The sequence below is a fragment of the Miscanthus floridulus genome, chromosome 3 (genome assembly GCF_019320115.1).
Source record: "Miscanthus floridulus cultivar M001 chromosome 3, ASM1932011v1, whole genome shotgun sequence".
Lineage (NCBI taxonomy): Eukaryota > Viridiplantae > Streptophyta > Magnoliopsida > Poales > Poaceae > Miscanthus > Miscanthus floridulus.
This window is the reverse complement of record NC_089582.1, coordinates 126,630,209-126,652,762: the sequence shown is the minus strand read 5'-3', so window position 1 is coordinate 126,652,762 and position 22,554 is coordinate 126,630,209. Positions and strand designations below refer to the sequence as shown.

Below are 22,554 nucleotides of genomic sequence, written 5' to 3'. Positions count from 1 at the left end.
ATCGCGCCCGTGGGTGGCCGCCTGAGGGAGGGGATGGCCCGTCGGAGGGAGGAAAAGGGCCGCCGGAGGGAGAGAAGGGGCCGCGCCTCCGGGCAGTCGCGCGGTCTTTGTCACCGTGTGGGCAGTCGCGAGGTTCCGTGTGCGGGCAGGGGAAGAAGACTGACGCAAGGCGAATGGGGGCCGAGGGGTGAGCCCCCATTCTCCCACACGAATGGGGTCTGGAGGGTAGATTTGGGTGCCTACACCAAATTGGGGACTCTAGTAGGGGTCCTGCTGGAGCTACGTTTTTTTGCTTGGGCACCTACATTTAGCTATGGGGGCCTAAGTAGGAGTCCTGCTGGAGCTGAGTTTAGGAGTTGGTTCATGTGATTAAACTTTAAGCACTACACCACAACACCAATACGCCGTCAGACCTCTGTCGCTAAAAGTATATATTTGCCAATAGGCAGTCTGACGGTAAAAGTATGTGACAAATCATCTGACGATAATTATAACTTAAACGATGGACTGTCTGTCGGTATACCTATTTGTAATTAGCATTGGTCTGTCGGTATTTGAAGCTATAGGGTCGAACGGTCTATCGGTGTAGAGCCATGGCATCCCACACGCGAAGGCCCAGCCCACCTGTGGCATCAAAACCCTACGAGGCCAAAATTTTTCCTTAGGCCAGTATCAATGGGAATTTTATAGAGTTTCATGAACATTAAATATGCTGACGTGGCACTGTCTTGATAAAAAGAGAGAAGATAAAAGTTTTATGGAGTAGAGAGAGTTTCATGAGATAAAACTCTTATGCGCTGTTTCCAATATATATTCTCTTTCCCTTGTTTTCACGCGCCTCCGCCTCCGCCTCCGCCGAAACTCCAATTCACCGCAGATTCCTTCGCACGCGCCACTCAGCCCCGCTCTCTCCCTCCGTCAAATTGCCCCCAAATCCAGTAGCAGGGCTCAGGCCAAACCCTATCTCAACCGAACTCCTCAGCCGCCGCCTGCTGAAGCCTCAACTCGCCGCCCCTATACCTCTGGCCGGCGCACCTCAGACCGTCGCCCGGCCCAGGGCGAGTTGCTGTCCTGCCGCCCCAGCTAATCCCCTCCACGAGCCCCAGCCAGTCCCCTCCACAACCGAGCTCCTCAGCCAGTCCCCACCACGCCGTCCCTAGGAGCACCGGTCAGCAGCGAGCCGGGCGAAGCCGCGAAGGGGCACAGCAGGGGGGTGCGGGGCACGGGCGGCCAAAGCCTCCATGGCCGTGCGACTGGGGTGCGGGGCACCCGGACCCGGCAGGCCTGCCGCCGGCACCAGGAACTGAGGTAAGGCAGGTGATGCTGCTCTACAAGAATCCATAGTTAAACTGCATTATGACTCCTCCAAAGTGATTGGTTATCTGCAGGTTGTGTGAATCGCTTTGCAAAGTGCTGCTCTACAGGTCGCTGAAGCTACAGCAGTAAAGGTATGAATTCTGGGATATTCTGCTAGGTTTATGTTTTCTTTTTCTTTTCTTTTTTGAGGGAAAATGGGGGGGGGGGGGGGGGGGGGGGGGGGGGGGGAGTACTCCCCACCTTTGGTTGATTGGGAGCTGCAAAAAACTTTGCAGTTCAGTTACATGAGGAGCAGGTTACAACCGGGGGTAGAGTACAACAAGAGCAGTTCAGTAAAGATTGTTTTCTCTTTAAATTTTGCCATCTCCTGTTGTACCATTGCTTTGATGTATTTCTCAAGTTATGTGTATCTAGTAGACTTGTGTGTTCAGCATCTCTCTTTGAAAACTTGATAGCAAGTAAACCATGCCATCATGTTAACCAAAATGAAACAGAATCAAGAAGATCTGGAAATTAATGTGCATTCTTTCTAGTTGAAGGAAATCTGATAGAAAATTGTTGTGGACCACTGCCACACTGTCCAAGTTAAATTAGTTTTTAAAAATTGCACATATTAAATTTCATCAATCTTTTTCTCTGCCCTCAGCTGAAACAAGTGAAAAAGGAAATCGTGACTACAGCAACATCCTTGCTTCCTCATCCATTGAATCGTGAAGCCAGTTATATTGTAGGCCAAGGTAAAATATTTCTATTTTCAGTAGTGTATTATTCATAATGTAGATGATGGGTTTTGTTTCATATACAAAATTGGGTGTGCTTATGTAGAAGCTCTGAAATTTGTGCTCTCAGAACTTTGTGGTTAGCTGGTTAAGTATAGTAATTCATTGAATTTGAAAAGCAACAGTTCTGTCATGATGGCTGTCTTGCGAAAATTGCTCATGTATGCAGTTTTAAAAACCGATGATGACAATTTTCAGTCAAAAGCTGATGTGTATATTGTCTCCTTTTAAAAATTTGTGGTTTGTATATTCTGATTTGAAGTAAGCTCACTGTATATGTTTAGTTTGATGGCCATATAGGAACAAACTAATCTCAGGCTGTATTTATTAAACAAACACTACAACACTAGGACTGTTGGGCTGTTGTCTCCATTTCTTGATAATTTAGATCTGATGCACCTTTGGTGGGGCGCCTTTGGTGTCCCAGCATAGCAGGTCCCAAGCCCTGGTAAAGGAGGAGGGTTGTGTTAGGCGTGGCGAGCCAATGTAAAAACTTAGCCACTTAAATGGAGATGAAACCCGAAAGAAAATCGTTGGGGCGTAACCCTCTTAGCGACGCGCCATATCGGAACCCGGGTATGGTGTTAAATGGGCAAGGGCCGGGTCGTCACCCCCGTGACGCGCCGTGTCGTGATCTGGGCATGGTGTCAAGTAACCATGGATCAGGTCGTCGCTTCCTTAGTGGCGCGCTACATCGGCGCCCGGGTGTAGTGAAAAATGAGCAAGGGTCTTCGCATCAGAGTCGACGGGTGCGAAGGGTAAGGAAGCTAGTCGAACCAACTAGAATCCGTTTAGGTAGTTGGAATGTAGGGTCACTTACAGGTAAGTTAAGAGAATTAGTTGATAGCGCGACTAGGAGGCGTGTAAATATATTATGCGTTCAAGAGACTAAATGGAAGGGTCAGAAGGCGAAAGAGGTGGACAATACATGTTTCAAGCTTTGGTACACAGGGACAGTCGCGAATAGAAATGGAGTAGGAGTTTTGATTGATAAGAGCCTCAAGAATGGTGTGGTGGGAGTGAGAAGGCAAGAAGATAGGATTATCTTAGTCAAGCTTGTCGTTGGTGATATGGTCTTGAACGTAATTAGTGCGTATGCCTCCCAAGTAGGCCTCGACGAGAGTGCTAAGAGATAGTTCTGGGAAGACTTAGATGGCCTGATTAGAGCTATACCTAGTAGTGAGAAGCTTTTTATAGGAGGAGATCTTAATGGGCATGTAGGTACTACAAGCGCAGGTTTTGAGGTAGTTCATGGAGGTTTTGGGTATGGTAGTAGGAATCAGGAGGGGGAGGAAGTTCTAGACTTCACGGTAGCTTTTGACCTGATAATAGCCAACACTTTCTTTAGAAAGAGAGAATCTCATCTAGTGACCTTCAGTAGCGGACAACACTGTAGCCAGATTGACTTTGTCCTCGCAAGAAGAAAGGACAAACGAGCATGCTTGGATTGCAAGGTGATACTAGGGGAGTGTGTTGTTTCTCAACATAAGCTTTTGGTGGCAGATTTTTGTTTTCAGGTGCGTGCCCGTAGGGATAAACAAGCTAAGATTGAAACAACAAAGTGGTGGAAACTGAAAGGGGAGACGTCAGAGGTATTTAGGGAAAGGGTTATCAAAGAGGGCTCTTGGAAGGAAGAAGACGACATAAACAATATATGGGACAAGATGGCAACCAACACTCGGAAGGTAGCCTCAGAGGTGTGTGGAGTAACCAAAGGAAGGGGACGCGAGGCTAAAGATACTTGGTGGTGAAACGAGGAAGTCCAAAGGGCTATTAAGGAGAAGAAAGAATGCTATAGACGCTTGTACCATGACAGGAGTGTGGACAACATAGAGAAGTACAAGGTGGCAAAGAAGACTGCAAAGCGAGCTGTAAGTGTGGCAAAGAGTAGAGCGTACGAGGATCTTTACCAACATTTGAGTACGAAGGAAGGAGAGAAGGACATTTATAGGATGGCTAGGGTTCGTGAGAGAAAGACACGGGACTTCAACCAAGTTAAGTGCATTAAGGATGGAAGGGAGCATCTCTTGGTAAAGGAGGATGAGATCCGACATCGATGGCAAGAGTATTTTGACAAATTGTTCAATGGTGAGAATATGGACATAACCTTTCAGTTGGATGACTCTTTTGATGACACCAATAGGCGCTTTGTGTGGAGAATCCAAGAATCTGAGGTCAGAGAGGCGTTGAAAAGGATGAAAGGAGGTAAGGCGATGGGACCGGATGGTATCCCAATTGAGGTGTGGAGATGCCTCGGGGACATAGCTGTAGTATGGTTGACCAAGTTGTTCAATCATATTTTTCGATCAAACAAGATGTCTGATGAGTGAAGGAGAAGTATATTGGTACCGATCTACAAGAATAAAGGGGATATTCAAAGTTGTACAAATTACCGGGGAATTAAGTTGATGAGCCATACTATGAAGCTATGGGAGAGAGTTATCGAGCATCGCTTGAGAGCAATAACGCGGGTCTCTATAAACCAATTTGGTTTCATGCCCGAAAGGTCAACCATGGAAGCCATTTTCTTAATAAGACAAGTTATGGAGCGGTATAGGGAGAAGAAGAAGGACCTACACATGGTTTTTATTGACTTGGAGAAGGCTTATGATAAAATACCATGGAATGTTATGTGGTGGGCTTTGGACAAACATAAAGTCCCAACGAAGTACGTCGGGCTCATTAAGGACATGTATAACAATGTTGTGACTAGAGTTCGAACAAGTGATGGAGACACGGATGACTTCCCGATTAGGATAGGACTACATCAAGGGTCAGCTTTGAGCCCTTATTTGTTTGCTTTAGTGATGGATGAGGTCACAAGGGACATACAAGGGGACATCCCTTGGTGTATGCTTTTCGCGGACGATGTAGTGCTAGTTGATGAAAGCCAGACATGAGTGAATCAGAAACTAGAGTTATGGCGGGAGACTTTGGAGTCCAAAGGTTTTAGACTTAGTAGAACTAAAACTGAGTATATGAGATGTGACTTCGGCACTACTACTCAGGAGGAGGAAGATGTTAGTTTGGAAGGTCAAGTAGTGCCTAGGATGGATACCTTTCGATATTTAGGATCAATGCTACAGAGGGACGGAGATATTGATGAAGATGTTAGCCATAGAATCAAAGCAGGGTGGATGAAGTGGCGGCAAGCGTCTGGTGTCCTATGTGACAAAAGGGTATCACAGAAGCTAAAAGGCAAGTTTTATAGGACGGCGATTAGACCTGCTATGTTGTATGGTGCAGAATATTGGCCTACGAAAAGACGACATTCCACAGCTAAGTGTCGCGGAAATGCGTATGTTGCGTTGGATTTGCGGGCATACAAGAAGGGATCGAGTTCGGAACGATGATATACGTGAGAGATTAGGGGTAGCGCCAATTGAAGAAAAGCTTGTCCAACACTGGTTGAGATGGTTTGGACATGTGCAACGGAGACCTTCAGATGCACCGGTGCGTAGTGGAATCCTAAGTCAGGATAGTAACGTGAAGAGAGGCAGAGGAAGACCGAAGTTGACTTGGGTAGAGGCAATAAAAGGAGACTTGAAAGGATGGAATATACCCAAAGACTTAGCCTTAGATAGGAGTGCTTGGAAGACAGTTATTCACGTGCCTGAACCTTGATTGTTTCTGTTGGGTTTCAACTCTAGCCTACCCCAACTTGTTTGGGACTTAAAGGCTTTGTTGTTGTTGTTGTTAGATCTGATGCACACTACCTTCGCAGGAGCAGAACCTATAGCTGCAAGCAATTTGAACTTTTCTGGAGAACTACAATATTCATAGTTGCTGGGTGTTGGAGCTTGCGCAACGGTATGATTCTATTTCTCGAGTTCTAATGACTTGATGTCACATTCTCGAGTTTCTACTCCACCTCGATTCCTTGCCCCCTACTCCACCTTGGTCTATATATAGCGGCCCCTACCCCCCTTTCCTGGGGCCATCTTGAAACACTAATTCCCATTCTTCTTGTCAGGATTAGAGCCAGCTATCTGTCGCAGAACTGACCAATTTATAAGAATACAAGTATAATGGCAATCCGCAAGCGGTCGCACTGTCATACTTGAACCCATATAAACCCGGTAGTCCGTCGAGTACCACGACGGGTCTCGATAAACGATTTACAACAACCAAGATCGTACAGGATTCAACATACATGCCACATATTACATAAAGTTCACAGATACGTTTCATCATCAGAGTACGAATAAAAGTTATTACATAACAAGTTTGATAAACGAAAGCGGAAGCAAATAAGTTTGAGATAAGGTTTTCCAACATAGTTTACTACAGTGCCAAACCAGATCACGGTCCACAAAAGCAAGGATAGGAATTACTAAGGAAGCCTGCCCAAGGCTTACTCCTCATCCACAGCGGGATAGAAGCAACTCTTGCAATAACCATGATACACAGTGCCATCTGCAACAATGGGAAAATAAACCCTGAGTACGAGAAGGTACTCAGCTAGACTTACCCGTCATGAACCAGAAATAAAATGACTCCAAGGATTATGCACGGCTGTATAAGTGGGCGTAACTTGACAACATTTTGCGAAAAAGGCAATTAACCGTTGTACAGTTGTGATTCTTTTCTCAAGTTAATTATAACTATCCATTTCTAGGTTAGCAACTATCCTATGCCAAACATGTGGTATATTATTTAGAATCATACAATAGTAACCATAGCAAGTATTGTAGTTCCATATTCATTTGAACCATCATGTTTCATAACACAGTTACTACGATGTTGGAGCTAGCCAAGTTTCTCACTATCCGGGAGAGACGGCGATTCGAATCGATTTCAACCAGCTGGGAATTTATTCCTAACACAAACCCAGGTCTACCAGCCACGATAGCCTTAGGTCACCTTTGGTACAACTCCGGTACACATTTCGCGGGTTCGTACTGCGCCGCACAATCTGGAACACCAGATGCCAGGATGCTCAGGCCAAACCTGCCCTTGGGCTCAGTCTGATCGTTCCCCGGAAGGAGCGCACAACAGAACGATTCCCGGCCTGAGTTGAATTACTCGGCTTCGCGGTCGGAACGAGTTATCCGGCCAGCTAAGTGAGAGGCATGCGTTCAATCTTGTCAGAAGTTCCAACAACGGTACGGTCCTTGATCGACACAGACGGGGATAAGTCCACACCCAAGACCTCCATGCCTTGTTGTTTCCCTATCGACCTCCCGTCCGGTCTCAATTTACTTTTACCACATGGTTCTGTTCCACGATAGCAGATATAGCCAACCGTGCTCCGGTATCCACCTATATCTCGCAGGTGACAGGACATCACCCGACTTCTACCGGTCTAAGCATGGCTAAGCATAAATTCGATCCTGGACCTATACCGGTTAAAGGGATTAATATCTGGACAAGGAATGTACATGCATCAAGTGGTTTCATTCAACTCTTATAACCTAATGCATCATTCATAAATACGTAAGTAAACATTTGTAAATTATTGGGAGACTTATAATGCTCCGGGGCTTGCCTCGCAGGAAGGAAGTAGGACGGTGGTCAGGGCACTCCGGAAGCTCTTCAGGGTTCTGCTCCACGCCTTCGGGAGCGGGGACTTGCGGATTCTCCTGCGGGTTCCCTTCCTCGGCTTCTTCGAATTCCAGCAACGTGATCTCTTCCTCCGATCCTAGATGCATGAGTATGGTATGAGTATTACGAATGCATATATGTTAACAAGTGCATCACGTTGTTTGAGTAGGTGCATATCTCTTCTCGCTTACTACTTAACTACTTCTATAAAGCATCGACTATGCCATTAACAGTATCTATTTGTTTTACTCATAACTGGAGTTCGACAATTCCAAATCTAGTGATCTTGGACTTTCTGGAAAGCTTATCAAATTTTCTACAACTTTGTTATTAACCATTTTTACAGTCTACATCAGTTTCAACATGCAACTCATCATTTTCTAGAATCAGTCCGGAAATGACTTAACATGCAATATAAAGTAATAACACCTCTATTTCATGTAATTATTCACAAATTGACAACCTAGAACCTACCAACAGTTTAAGCATACCAACCATAGTTAAGATAATATAATGGCAAAGCCCAAACTATTTATTAAATTGCCTTTATTATTTATTCAGATATCTAGGTTAAATAATAAATATATGTCAGATATGCTTAATAAATTCTCAAAAATTTACAGAGCCTTACTAATGCTATCCAAGGATTACTATAAAAATTTCAGGTCATTTTACTAAGTAGAACACTCTATACAAAAATGATAAGGAAGCAAGGCTTGAAATAGCATAAATGGAAAATCCTATTGAAAAGTGTCAAGCAACAGATTTCTTATTTTTCCTAACATCCATATGGTACTAGTATCACCTCCAACAAATTTCATGAATTTTGGACTCATAATTAATTTATAAAAATTCATGCAAGGATTAACTATTTATAAAAGAAAAATCTATAACTATATATCTACACATGCACTGGTCCTCAAACTTTTATCCAAGCTTAGGTATGACAAGAATAGCCTACCACAAAAATTTCATAATTTTTGGAGCACAGGAACTCTAGATATAAAATAAACAAATTTGAATGCATTCAAAAGCGCATTTGCAAACCCTATTTAAATCTCCAGAAATTTCTACTGTTGAACCAAAGAACATATTTTTCTTAAATACTACACTTCTTAAGGAGCACAACCATATTTATTTCAACATTTTTGGAGTTAGCAAACTGCAGATACAAAAATAACAAAACAAATCAAAAACTGGAATCAAAATGAGCCATCCTTCACTACTGCAGTCGCTGACCGGTGGGACCCGGTGGTCAGGGGACCCCACATGTCATCGACCCGAAGCAGAGCAGCGGCGCTGCGCGGTGCTGGCGCGGCCAGAGCTCGCCGACGGCGAACTCGCCGGCGGTGACATCATAACACGATGACCTACTCGACTTAGCGGAGCGATTGAGCTACTTGGGTGGCCTTCTCATCGGAGCTAGCGGCTACGGCGGCGGCCATGGCGGGGTGGAGGTGCGGGTCGACGGTGAAACGCCGGTGAAGGCTACGGGGGTTCAAATCAACGCGTGGACAAGCATCTATGAACGCTGGAGGACCTAGTGCGCTAGCTAACGGAGCTGGAGGAGGACTGTAGCGGCGTGGCCACGACGACGGGGCTCACGGCGGAACTCCGGCGAGCCTGTGCACGCGGTGGAGGCTTACCAAGCGCGAATGGCGGGCACGGGAAGAAGCTACGGGGTGCAGGGAAGACGGTGGAGCTATCACGGTGGTGCGGGAGTGGCCGGGCGTGAGCTGCGCGGGGCTATGGCGACGGCGGAGCTGAGGGCGCTCGGCTGCTGCTGCGGCGAAGAAAGGAGGCCGAGGCGAAGCTGAAATGGAGCGCGAGTGAGTGCGGGCGGGCGTTGGCGTGAAGAAGGCACGCCCGGGCGCGGCGTGGCCTGCGCGGTCAGGGCGCTGGCGACGCGCGGCCGTCGCCGGGGACACGCGGCGCACAAGGCCTGAAACCGGTCGGCCATGATCAAACGCGATTCAGTTTCGTCAGTCGCGCGATGGCCGAGCCTGACGACGAGATTTGACGCTGAATTTCCCGCTAATTCGTTGCTCCAAAGCATCAGCCGTCTAAACAAAATTTATAGCCCTATGTACCAGCTTCAATTGTTGTTCAATGATCGAGCTCTAATTCTCACCCAAACTCGAGTTATAAAGCCCTGAAGGTTAGCTTGTCAGGCTGTCAGGGTTTCACGACTTAGCAAAATTTGCTAAGTGTAGAATTTGTGATTTCTCTGATTTTTGAAACCCAATTTCACACATGTTAGGAGCTGATTCAGTCAAAGGCCCAAAAATCAAAGTTGTTCCTTATGTCAAACACTACAACTTTGCTTTAGTGAACTCCTCCATGCAAGGTTCCTAACACCTAGTTCAACTTTAGTCAAACATGTCACTTTAAAATCATGATGCACATTCAAACCATGGCCAAATGACTAAACTAGCCCTAGCACTAAATACCAAAGTTGTTCATGATGATACTCTAAGCATGTTAAAACAATTTACAAGATCATTTAAGCATTTCATGTAGTAGTCACTCATATAGCTATTCAGGTCGACACATGAAATAACACTTAAATGTTTTGATCAAGAAATGTGGCCTTCATGAACAAGGTTTCTTTTGTTAACCTAAGTGTAGCTAAGGTGTTATAGTGACCAACATTACACACTAGCATTTATTTGCACATGATCATATGCATATGTTACAAGGAACATGAAATAACAAGCAATGTTTCATATGTTTCGACCAGATGTTTCAATTATAAATGATGATTTATGAATGCTTGATGCTCATGCTCATGTTATGCAAGTCAAGTTATGCAAGGCTAACACCCGAGGTGTTACAGCCCCTCCCCCTTATAAAAATCTCGTCCCGAGATTTGCAAGACCTACCATTCTTGGAAAAAGGCGGGATAAACTTCTTGCAGATAATCTTCTCTTTCCCATGTAGCATCTTGTTCACTATGATTGTTCCACACCACCTTATAGAACTTAATGATCTTACTCCTTGTTACTCTCTCCATCATTTCTAATACTCGAATTGGCTTTTCTTCATAAGTCAAATCCGATTGAAGCTGCACGTTGGTGGGTGCAATAGCTTCTTCCGGTACTCGAAGACATTTCTTTAGCTGAGAAACATGGAACACGTCAAAGATTGCACTCATCTCTGGTGGCAGTTGTAGCTTGTACGCAACGTTTCCTTTTCGTTCCAAGATTTTGTATGGCCCTACATATCTTGGTGAAAGCTTCTTTTTCATCCCAAATCTCTTCACACCTTTCATGGGTGATACTCTTAAGTACACATAGTCACCTACTTCAAAAGTTAATGGTCTTCTTCTTCTATCGGCATAACTCTTCTGTCTTGATTGAGCTGCCTTCATGTGTTGTTGGATGATACGTACTTGTTCTTCGGCTTCATTGACAAAATCAATACCAAAATATCTCCTTTCACCGGGCTCAATCCAATTCAATGGAGTTCTGCACTTTCTGCCATACAAAGCTTCAAATGGAGCCATCTTGATACTCGCTTGATAACTGTTGTTATAGGAGAATTCAGCCAAAGGTAGCCATTTCTCCCATGAACCTTTTGAAGATATAACACAAGCTCTAAGTAAATCTTCTAGAATTTGGTTTACTCTCTCTGTCTGTCCTGAAGTCTGCGGATGATAAGCTGAACTTCTGATTAGCTTGGTTCCCAAAGTTTGGTGTAAGTGTTCCCAGAAACGAGCTATGAACTGCGGTCCTCTATCCGATATTATGGTCCGGGGTACTCCATGTAACTTCACGATATGGGAAACATATAACTCAGAATATTTACCCGCGTGATATGTTGTGTGAACTGGTACAAAATGGGCTGACTTCGTGAGACGATCAACAATGACCCAGATCGAATCGTGACCTTGGGGCGTTGTTGGAAGGCCTGTGATAAAGTCCATACTGATCTCCTCCCATTTCCATCCTGGGATAGGCAGTGGCTGAAGTAATCCAGCGGTTTTCATATGGACGGCTTTCACTCTGCTACAGTTATCACACCTTGCAACATAGGCTGCGATCTCTTTCTTCATCTTAGTCCACCAAAAACGATTTCTTAGATCTTGATACATTTTACTACTACCCGGGTGGATAGACAATTTGGACGAGTGAGCTTCTTCTAAAATCTGATTCCTTAGCTCACGGTCTTTTGGCACCACTAGTCGGTCCTCAAACCATAATACACCTCTTTCGTCCAATCTAAAGTGTTTTGTTTCTTGCTCTTTCATTTTTCTCTTGATGTGACTTATTCCTACATCTGTCTGCTGTAGCTCTATGATTCGGCTCTCCAGCGAACAACTGATTGTGATATTATGGAGTACGGCAGGATGTAACAAGTTGAATCCATCTTCCAATAGTGCTTCCATAGTGTTGCAATGGGACTTCCGACTAAGTGCATCAGCTACTACATTTGCTTTACCCGGATGGTAATGCACTTCCAAATTATAGTCCTTAATCAATTCCAACCATCTACGTTGTCTCATGTTCAGTTCTGGCTGGGTAAAGATATACTTGAGGCTTTTGTGGTCAGTATAGATATGACATACATTACCCAACAAGTAATGTCTCCATATCTTTAGTGCATGGACAACGGCTGCAAGTTCCAAATCATGTGTAGGGTAGTTGGCTTCATGTTTTCTCAGTTGCCGAGAGGCATATGCAATTACTCTCCCTTCTTGCATAAGTACACATCCCAAACCTATTCCTGATGCATCACAAAATACATCAAAAGGCTTTTCAATGTCTGGTTGTGCTAGCACTGGTGCTGTAGTCAACAAGGTTCTGAGGGTGTGAAAAGCTGTTTCACATTCTGGTGTCCACTTGTATTTCTCATCCTTCTGAAGTAATTTGGTCATAGGCTTAGCTATTTTTGAGAAGTCTGGAATAAACCGACGATAGTATCCTGCTAACCCTAGGAAACTCCGAACTTCATGCACCGAAGTTGGGGCTTTCCAATCCATGACCTCTTGCACCTTTGATGGGTCTACTGAGATTCCATCTCTGGATAAAATGTGACCTAAGAAAGGTACTTTGCTCATCCAGAATTCACATTTACTAAACTTGGCATAAAGCTTATGTTCCCTTAGTCTGGATAGGACAATCCTCAGATGCTCTTCATGATCTGACTCAGTTTCTGAATAAATCAATATGTCATCGATAAACACGACCACGAACTTATCAAGTTCGGGCATGAATACCGAGTTCATTAGGTACATAAAGTAGGCTGGAGCATTTGTTAGTCCGAAAGACATAACCAAATACTCGTATAAGCCGTACCTAGTAGAGAAGGCGGTCTTCGGTATATCCTCCGGTCTGATCTTTATCTGATGGTAACCTGATCTTAAGTCAATTTTGGAGAATACTTTTGCCTTCGCTAGCTGATCGAACAAGATGTCGATGCGGGGTAACGGATATTTGTTCTTGATGGTCACAGCATTTAGTGGTCTGTAATCTACACACATCCTTAGTGACTTATCCTTCTTTTTCACAAACAATGCTGGACATCCCCACGGAGATGAGCTAGGCTGGATAAGACCTTTGTCCAATAGATCTTGCAATTGAACCTTGAGTTCTGCTAACTCATTGGGTGGCATTCTATAGGGCCTTCTGGATATGGGTGCGGTACCTGGCACTAATTCGATCTTAAATTCCACATCCCTATCCGGTGGTAGACCTGGTAATTCCTCTGGAAATACATCCGGAAACTCACAAACCACGGGAATATCACATATGGTGGTGGCTTGGATAGCACAGGCTAAATGTTGGGGTTCGAAATCGCGGGAGAGTGGAACTAGAAAAGCATTCCCTCCCGTGGGTTCTCTCAACATGATAGTACGGGTGCTAGTGTCAATAAGAGCACCATGATACTTCATCCAATTCATGCCTAAGATTACACTTATCGACAACCCCGGCAATATTATCAAATCTGTTGTGTACTCCCGCCCCTGTATCAAGATGAGTACATTTTTGACTATCTTTTTGGTAGTAACAGTTCCCCCTGCTGAACTTATGTTAAAACCCCCTTTACTTACTTCAATTATTTCTTGATCATGTCTAGATGCAAATGCTTGACTCATAAATGAATGAGAAGCTCCTGAATCAAATAAAACAACAGCGGGGTGTTTGTTGACGAGAAACATACCGGCCGTGACAACTTCTCCGGTGGGCACTTCCTCCACAGCGGTATAATGCACTTGTCCCTGACGTGCCCTGGCATTCACCTGCCTCTGATTGTTCTGATTTGGGTTGCCATTCCTCTTGGGGTGGGGGCACTCCTTGGACCAGTGACCTAGTTGGTTGCAGTTGAAACAAGGTTGATTACTTTTGAATCCGGTGGAGCTGTCCTGATTACCATTTCCTTTTGGTAAGGCAATAGTGAACGCCTTACGAAACGGTTTCTGTGGCCGGTTATTCTGAGCTTTCGGGGGTGGAGGCCTGAACTTGGATGCAGGTGGACGAAATGGTGGCCTAACTGCGATAGGCGCTTTTGACTGAAAAGATCCGGATGCACTGGCCTCATATGCCCTCTTGCGACCCTTAGCAACTGCATGCAGGTTGTTGTGGTTTTCTTGGGTCAAGGCATCGCTAATAAACTCATTGTACGTGGCACATCGAGAATTTGCCATAGTCTTCATTAGTTTGGTACCCAACCCTCGCTTGAAACTCTCAATCTTTTTCTCTTCTGTGTCCACGAAACCGGGAGCATATCTTGACAAGTTGTTGAATGCGTGCATATATTCTGTGAGTGACTTGGTTCCCTGAGTGAGCCTCATAAATTCTGCTGCTTTCATGCGCATCAGGCCCGGGGGAATATGGTGTCCTCTAAAAGCCAACTTGAATTGATCCCAGGTCACTCTCGCATTAGCAGGCAGAGACGACAGAAAGTGCGTCCACCAGATTCCTGCTGGTCCTTGCAATTGATGAGAAGCATATTCCGCTTTCAGGTGCTCGGTGACCCTTAGCAGACGAAATTTCTGCTCGATGGTATTCAGCCACTCATCGGCCTGCAGTGGTTCCTCAGCCACCTTGAAGATCGGAGGCTTCGTGTCCAGAAACTCCTTGAATGAACTGTGCTGATTTGGCTCGGCCCCTGGTTGCTGTGGGTGGCCACGAGCAGTGTTTTGCGCGATGAGGCGCAAGGCTTCTTCCATTGTCCTCTGGCTACCCAGGAACTGGGTAAAGAATTCCTGAGCAGACGGTGGCGGTGGGGGTGGCAAGTCATCATGGTTGCCATCCTGGCTGCTGCTAGCTCCTGCACGGGTGCGCGTCATCTGCGAAGTTGCAACAATAAGCGATTATGGGTCGATGCCAAGAGATTGCAGACGAATTAGGTACTCATGCCAAACTGAAATTACTGGAGAAAAATTCTCGAAAGCAAAATAAAAACAGAGGCATAATAATTCATTCTCGCAACATGACATCGCCAATTTGACCACTTATCGTGCTCATAACGCATGCAAGTTAAAGCGTGATGACCGACAAGGAACTAAAATTGCATTCACGTTTACCCAACGTGCGATTAACATTACATGATAGTCTGGTTACTAATGCCAACTTGGACTACAGGTCCATTACATAAATAAAGGTGATACATTAATCTTCCCACTACACGCTAAGTGATCTAATCCTCATCATGATCACTATCGAGGTCAGATGCAGAATCATCTTCTTCCCCAGGTTGTATTTCTGCTTCAGGTGCCACTTCTTCTTCTTCCTCGTACCCCTCTAGATCCATTTCTGCGGCTCCAGGTGGTACATAAGGGTGGAGCTGATTGTGCAGTAGGTGAACCTCTTCATGCAGATTATCGTTGTATTCTTCCGCATTGGCCAGCTGCTGTCCCAGCTCGAACTGTCGGGCTCTCAGGACATCTTCCCTGGACCAGGCTGCATTCCGTTGGTGAGTTAACCTAGTCATCTCTTCGGTGAGCCTTTCTATCTCGGCGTCGTGCTCCCTTTGAAGCTGACGTCGGTCCTCGCGGGCATGACCAAGAGCACCAGACACACGTCTGAGGCTACCTTCAACTCCATCTAACACTCTCATCACTGCGAACATGGCGCTCATGGCAGGGTTATCGCTGTTCTGCCCTTCTGCTGCACCAATTTCCAAGGGTCTTCCTCTTGCCTGCTGCCATGAGTCAGTGGAGGGGTTACCTCTTGGAAAGACTCCAACCAAAGCGGCTGCCAGCTCCTGAGGAAAACGATCCATGATATCCCTCAGGATCCCAAAAGCTGCCCTGCCAGCTGCTTCTTCAGCAGTCCTACCAGTCGACTCATAACACCAGCCTGTCCACTCAGAATCGTCACCTCGGGGGCGGACAACGGCCTCCACGGTAACTAAGAGACCTTCTCCCAACCGCTCATTCGCCCAGAAGTAGCGGGGTTCCATTCCATCAGGATAGCCTACATAGCTTAGCACTCTCCATAAGAGTGTAGGCATCCCAAACTCTCCAAGGAACGTGTGACGTTGACGGGTACGTGGAGCAAGCTGACGGCTAGGAGCTCTACCTCCGGTGGACTTGCGAGCAGTCTGCTTGGTGCGTGCCATCTGCACCATCAACATGTACCCTTTGGTGAGATAATGCCATAATGGATAAGAGTTACATAACCGAGTAAGAATCTTTATAAGGGGAGGAACAATTGTAATTATGTGAATGGTATTTTAACATGATGCATGCTCGTGCCGTACGTCCTCACAAACTTAGGAAAAATTTGTTTCTAACGGTAGACACGGTGGCATACATACGTTCTCTCATAATAGCGTAACTAGTCGAGCTACACGTTTCGTTGTTAGTGTACCTGCATAAAATTTCATTTCAGCCCTAAACCCATAAAGAATATGCAGAATGTAATTGTAAATACTTCCATATATGTATCCCCCTACATATACTTCCGTATCAATCTACCCAACAATAATTTAAACCCACAATTAAATACGTACCATGTACACATGCGAGCATGTATACATAGCCGTACCAAAGCTAACTCTTCCCGACCGCACGCTCACATCTTGCGGTCATACACTCATCTTACCTTGGCGTAGAGGCATTTGATCCATACATTACCACTCAAGTGAATGGCATCCATACTATAGCACGCCGTATGGACGACGAAGTAAAAACCCCCATGTTAGTACTTAAATAGCCACCTAATAGTCCTTAATCTGGGCATAAGGAAGGTGATCATTGGCACACTTTAGATTTCAAATACCTATTATATAACTATTAGTTGTTAGAGAAGGGTTTTTGGAAAACAAAAACTTTTGTTTTAAATACACTTGTGACAATTAACGTTGAATCTTGCTCTGATACCAGCTGTCGCAGAACCGACCAATTTATAAGAATACAAGTATAATGGCAATCCGCAAGCGGTCGCACTGTCATACTTGAACCCATATAAACCCGGTAGTCCGTCGAGTACCACGACGGGTCTCGATAAACGATTTACAACAACCAAGATCGTACAGGATTCAACATACATGCCACATATTACATAAAGTTCACAGATACGTTTCATCATCAGAGTACGAATAAAAGTTATTACATAACAAGTTTGATAAACGAAAGCGGAAGCAAATAAGTTTGAGATAAGGTTTTCCAACATAGTTTACTACAGTGCCAAACCAGATCACGGTCCACAAAAGCAAGGATAGGAATTACTAAGGAAGCCTGCCCAAGGCTTACTCCTCATCCACAGCGGGATAGAAGCAACTCTTGCAATAACCATGATACACAGTGCCATCTGCAACAATGGGAAAATAAACCCTGAGTACGAGAAGGTACTCAGCTAGACTTACCCGTCATGAACCAGAAATAAAATGACTCCAAGGATTATGCACGGCTGTATAAGTGGGCGTAACTTGACAACATTTTGCGAAAAAGGCAATTAACCGTTGTACAGTTGTGATTCTTTTCTCAAGTTAATTATAACTATCCATTTCTAGGTTAGCAACTATCCTATGCCAAACATGTGGTATATTATTTAGAATCATACAATAGTAACCATAGCAAGTATTGTAGTTCCATATTCATTTGAACCATCATGTTTCATAACACAGTTACTACGATGTTGGAGCTAGCCAAGTTTCTCACTATCCGGGAGAGACGGCGATTCGAATCGATTTCAACCAGCTGGGAATTTATTCCTAACACAAACCCAGGTCTACCAGCCACGATAGCCTTAGGTCACCTTTGGTACAACTCCGGTACACATTTCGCGGGTTCGTACTGCGCCGCACAATCTGGAACACCAGATGCCAGGATGCTCAGGCCAAACCTGCCCTTGGGCTCAGTCTGATCGTTCCCCGGAAGGAGCGCACAACAGAACGATTCCCGGCCTGAGTTGAATTACTCGGCTTCGCGGTCGGAACGAGTTATCCGGCCAGCTAAGTGAGAGGCATGCGTTCAATCTTGTCAGAAGTTCCAACAACGGTACGGTCCTTGATCGACACAGACGGGGATAAGTCCACACCCAAGACCTCCATGCCTTGTTGTTTCCCTATCGACCTCCCGTCCGGTCTCAATTTACTTTTACCACATGGTTCTGTTCCACGATAGCAGATATAGCCAACCGTGCTCCGGTATCCACCTATATCTCGCAGGTGACAGGACATCACCCGACTTCTACCGGTCTAAGCATGGCTAAGCATAAATTCGATCCTGGACCTATACCGGTTAAAGGGATTAATATCTGGACAAGGAATGTACATGCATCAAGTGGTTTCATTCAACTCTTATAACCTAATGCATCATTCATAAATACGTAAGTAAACATTTGTAAATTATTGGGAGACTTATAATGCTCCGGGGCTTGCCTCGCAGGAAGGAAGTAGGACGGTGGTCAGGGCACTCCGGAAGCTCTTCAGGGTTCTGCTCCACGCCTTCGGGAGCGGGGACTTGCGGATTCTCCTGCGGGTTCCCTTCCTCGGCTTCTTCGAATTCCAGCAACGTGATCTCTTCCTCCGATCCTAGATGCATGAGTATGGTATGAGTATTACGAATGCATATATGTTAACAAGTGCATCACGTTGTTTGAGTAGGTGCATATCTCTTCTCGCTTACTACTTAACTACTTCTATAAAGCATCGACTATGCCATTAACAGTATCTATTTGTTTTACTCATAACTGGAGTTCGACAATTCCAAATCTAGTGATCTTGGACTTTCTGGAAAGCTTATCAAATTTTCTACAACTTTGTTATTAACCATTTTTACAGTCTACATCAGTTTCAACATGCAACTCATCATTTTCTAGAATCAGTCCGGAAATGACTTAACATGCAATATAAAGTAATAACACCTCTATTTCATGTAATTATTCACAAATTGACAACCTAGAACCTACCAACAGTTTAAGCATACCAACCATAGTTAAGATAATATAATGGCAAAGCCCAAACTATTTATTAAATTGCCTTTATTATTTATTCAGATATCTAGGTTAAATAATAAATATATGTCAGATATGCTTAATAAATTCTCAAAAATTTACAGAGCCTTACTAATGCTATCCAAGGATTACTATAAAAATTTCAGGTCATTTTACTAAGTAGAACACTCTATACAAAAATGATAAGGAAGCAAGGCTTGAAATAGCATAAATGGAAAATCCTATTGAAAAGTGTCAAGCAACAGATTTCTTATTTTTCCTAACATCCATATGGTACTAGTATCACCTCCAACAAATTTCATGAATTTTGGACTCATAATTAATTTATAAAAATTCATGCAAGGATTAACTATTTATAAAAGAAAAATCTATAACTATATATCTACACATGCACTGGTCCTCAAACTTTTATCCAAGCTTAGGTATGACAAGAATAGCCTACCACAAAAATTTCATAATTTTTGGAGCACAGGAACTCTAGATATAAAATAAACAAATTTGAATGCATTCAAAAGCGCATTTGCAAACCCTATTTAAATCTCCAGAAATTTCTACTGTTGAACCAAAGAACATATTTTTCTTAAATACTACACTTCTTAAGGAGCACAACCATATTTATTTCAACATTTTTGGAGTTAGCAAACTGCAGATACAAAAATAACAAAACAAATCAAAAACTGGAATCAAAATGAGCCATCCTTCACTACTGCAGTCGCTGACCGGTGGGACCCGGTGGTCAGGGGACCCCACATGTCATCGACCCGAAGCAGAGCAGCGGCGCTGCGCGGTGCTGGCGCGGCCAGAGCTCGCCGACGGCGAACTCGCCGGCGGTGACATCATAACACGATGACCTACTCGACTTAGCGGAGCGATTGAGCTACTTGGGTGGCCTTCTCATCGGAGCTAGCGGCTACGGCGGCGGCCATGGCGGGGTGGAGGTGCGGGTCGACGGTGAAACGCCGGTGAAGGCTACGGGGGTTCAAATCAACGCGTGGACAAGCATCTATGAACGCTGGAGGACCTAGTGCGCTAGCTAACGGAGCTGGAGGAGGACTGTAGCGGCGTGGCCACGACGACGGGGCTCACGGCGGAACTCCGGCGAGCCTGTGCACGCGGTGGAGGCTTACCAAGCGCGAATGGCGGGCACGGGAAGAAGCTACGGGGTGCAGGGAAGACGGTGGAGCTATCACGGTGGTGCGGGAGTGGCCGGGCGTGAGCTGCGCGGGGCTATGGCGACGGCGGAGCTGAGGGCGCTCGGCTGCTGCTGCGGCGAAGAAAGGAGGCCGAGGCGAAGCTGAAATGGAGCGCGAGTGAGTGCGGGCGGGCGTTGGCGTGAAGAAGGCACGCCCGGGCGCGGCGTGGCCTGCGCGGTCAGGGCGCTGGCGACGCGCGGCCGTCGCCGGGGACACGCGGCGCACAAGGCCTGAAACCGGTCGGCCATGATCAAACGCGATTCAGTTTCGTCAGTCGCGCGATGGCCGAGCCTGACGACGAGATTTGACGCTGAATTTCCCGCTAATTCGTTGCTCCAAAGCATCAGTCGTCTAAACAAAATTTATAGCCCTATGTACCAGCTTCAATTGTTGTTCAATGATCGAGCTCTAATTCTCACCCAAACTCGAGTTATAAAGCCCTGAAGGTTAGCTTGTCAGGCTGTCAGGGTTTCACGACTTAGCAAAATTTGCTAAGTGTAGAATTTGTGATTTCTCTGATTTTTGAAACCCAATTTCACACATGTTAGGAGCTGATTCAGTCAAAGGCCCAAAAATCAAAGTTGTTCCTTATGTCAAACACTACAACTTTGCTTTAGTGAACTCCTCCATGCAAGGTTCCTAACACCTAGTTCAACTTTAGTCAAACATGTCACTTTAAAATCATGATGCACATTCAAACCATGGCCAAATGACTAAACTAGCCCTAGCACTAAATACCAAAGTTGTTCATGATGATACTCTAAGCATGTTAAAACAATTTACAAGATCATTTAAGCATTTCATGTAGTAGTCACTCATATAGCTATTCAGGTCGACACATGAAATAACACTTAAATGTTTTGATCAAGAAATGTGGCCTTCATGAACAAGGTTCCTTTTGTTAACCTAAGTGTAGCTAAGGTGTTATAGTGACCAACATTACACACTAGCATTTATTTGCACATGATCATATGCATATGTTACAAGGAACATGAAATAACAAGCAATGTTTCATATGTTTCGACCAGATGTTTCAATTATAAATGATGATTTATGAATGCTTGATGCTCATGCTCATGTTATGCAAGTCAAGTTATGCAAGGCTAACACCCGAGGTGTTACACTATCAAGAGAAGATTAGTCCTCTCTAGGATCTAGTCTTATCAATAATAGTGAGATAGAGAGTGAGGGAAGAGTTTGGAGGAGGTGCCGACCTGTTGGTGCTCTCTCTACGGCTTGTACCTTAGCAGATCCAAGTTCTATCTGAGCTTGTCTCTGAGATTTCTCTAGTAATTAATTTTTGATCATGTAAGCATCTTTTTTATATTATTCATCAGGATTGCGACTCTTTTGAGTGCTTTATTCTCTTCCTAGGGAAGTAAAGTATTAATCATAAGTGTAAGCGTGGTGCTTAGACTTAGGTTAATCGTAGATGTATCCTGCATTCCGGATCGGTGGTAGCTCGCGAGGGTGACTCTTATAGCCTCGTTGAATTCTCTGTAGTCCACCTCCCGTTTGTAAGGGCACGTAGGACGCGGTTGCGAAGGAAAGCATCCTCTGCTGGTGTCTTTTTCTAGTAATATCTACAGTTGAATAGTAGAAGACATAGCATACTCAAGTCAAAATTAAAGAACCTTAGTTTTCCTCTCAACGCTCCTATTTAATCTAACCTTGTTGCTACCCTTAGTTAAGTTAGACCGTAGTTAGTTTCGCACGTTTCCCTGTGGATACGATACTTGGAATACTTTCGGGTGAAAGCTACAATAGTATCCGTGCGCTTGCGGATTTATCTGTGTTGTGAAATGACACCTATACGCGAACGGACGTCTACAGACGAACAGGCGTCTCTTCATGAGTGATCTCATCCGTTAAGCACAAGATTAGTGGATAGGATTAGACAATTAATTTTAGTTCCAAAGGGCATGTCTTTTGGGAACTGTCGTGTTCCTTCGTAACACCCCTCCACTTGTATAAATATATTTCCGAGATCAATGAAAGCAACAGTTCTTCCAAATCTTGTTCATTTCTATTCACGCTTTAACAATCTGTGTGCGTTAATAAATACCAACAGATGCCAACTTTTGCGCAACTACTGCATTTGGATCCAAGTATTTCTTTTGTTTTTTGAGTTTCTGGAAGAACTTGTGGACTTGACTCGTTGGCAGTGCAAGAACCTGCTGTAGGATCCATGCATCTCCTTTTGGTTGCTAAGTCTATCAAAGTGATTGTGTACTGCAAACACTCTAGTATGCTCCCACGTATGTTTTATGACTTGGTGCAAATTGGATATGCTGTCATGTATGTAATTATGTTTTA

The 22,554-nt window shown here is 44.7% G+C and overlaps 1 long non-coding RNA gene across 3 annotated transcripts; it reads left to right on the top strand.

Moving 5' to 3' along the window:
- The first annotated feature begins 848 nt into the window (after positions 1 to 848).
- LOC136542379 (uncharacterized) lies at positions 849 to 21,586 on the top strand. 3 transcript variants are annotated; one of them, XR_010780667.1, is made up of 6 exons: positions 849 to 1,308; positions 1,389 to 1,448; positions 1,964 to 2,054; positions 7,592 to 7,754; positions 18,478 to 18,640; positions 21,267 to 21,586. It is a non-coding gene; the product is annotated as an uncharacterized lncRNA (long non-coding RNA). The 3 variants fall into 3 exon arrangements; XR_010780666.1 differs by having other exon boundaries at positions 18,478 to 21,586; XR_010780668.1 differs by lacking the exons at positions 7,592 to 7,754; positions 18,478 to 18,640; positions 21,267 to 21,586 and adding an exon at positions 5,821 to 6,080.
- The last annotated feature ends 968 nt before the right edge of the window (positions 21,587 to 22,554 follow it).